The sequence below is a fragment of the Aureococcus anophagefferens genome (assembly GCF_000186865.1).
Source record: "Aureococcus anophagefferens unplaced genomic scaffold AURANscaffold_114, whole genome shotgun sequence".
Classification (NCBI taxonomy): Eukaryota; class Pelagophyceae; order Pelagomonadales; family Pelagomonadaceae; genus Aureococcus; species Aureococcus anophagefferens.
Window position 1 is genome coordinate 1 of NW_008705663.1, and position 1,232 is coordinate 1,232.

Genomic DNA, 1,232 nt, shown 5'->3' on the forward strand with positions numbered 1-1,232 from the left:
GGGGCGACCGACGAGAGGCCCAACTTAGTTCCAGGGCTCGAGCGGGCCGCGGCATCTCGAGTAAACACCGCCTGGAATGTCCCTCCCGAGTGGCCTGTCAAGGTTGCCGCGGCCCGAACGCCGCATGCATTGCGCAGTGAGCGCCGTGTCACCCGCGGCGCCGCGCGCCTCCCGGAGCCGGTGAGGTGATCTCGATCAAATCGGCTCGAGCCGAAGGGCTGCCGCGAGGGCATCTGATCGCCCTCATGACGAACGATTCCCGACGCTCTGTGACTCGAAGGCGACCGAAATTCGGGTCGGGGGAAGCTGCCGCGCCCCATTCCACCCCCTGAGGCTGCCCGTTTGCGCCACCTCGCAATCGTCCGGATGTCGCGTCTTTTCATGTGCCTCACCCACATGTTTGCGGACCTCAAAGCCGCTGGGATCGTTGCACGTCGCTGCATATTCGAGGAGCACGGGGCCCTCTAAGGTGGAGATTCCATCAGCTGCCATAGCAGCTTCGAGCGCCTAACTAATCCAGGTACTCGACGTCCTGCCGGGGATAAACGATGGTTCGACCGTAGAGCGGCAGGACGAGTACGGGACACGAAGCAAAAAAACGGGACAAACGCACGGAGCGACTCCTCAGACCCCCGGGGGTCGCGCCCTACCGGTGGGGTGCGTCCCAGGAGCCGCGGGGCCCGGAACTGACGCGCCTGGGGGGGTCGATTTCAAATCGAGCCTCCGGAAGATGTTCGTCCCGCAGTGAGCGCTCGGGCGACGCGACCGCGGGCTCCGGCAGGTATGCGCCCCCCGGGGGGTTGTTGTTGTTGTCCGGGACGCGCGGCGAGCCGTCTTCTTATTATCCTTGTTCGAACTTGAACGGAGGGGGGCAGCCGGCCGGGGAGCTGCTGTGCGCACAGACGCGCGTACGTGAGGCTTTAGGACGGCGCGGCGCCCGGGTCGGGCGGGTGGCCGAAGATGCGCTCGAACTCGGCCTTGGCCTCCGCCTCGCTGAGGCCCTTCGCGTTCGCGGCGTCCGCGTCCGCGCGCGCGGCCGCGGACTTGGCGGCCACGAGGCCGTAGGCGTCCTCGATGACCTCGTCGCCGTCGTGCCAGTAGCTCATGCCGTAGTCAAAGGTGAGCTCGTCGCCCGCGTCGATGGGCCGCGACCTACGCCGCGCGTCGGTGGCGGCGGTCCGCCGTCGTCCCCGGTCGGACGCGCTCGGACGTCGCCGCGGCCGCGGGACGCC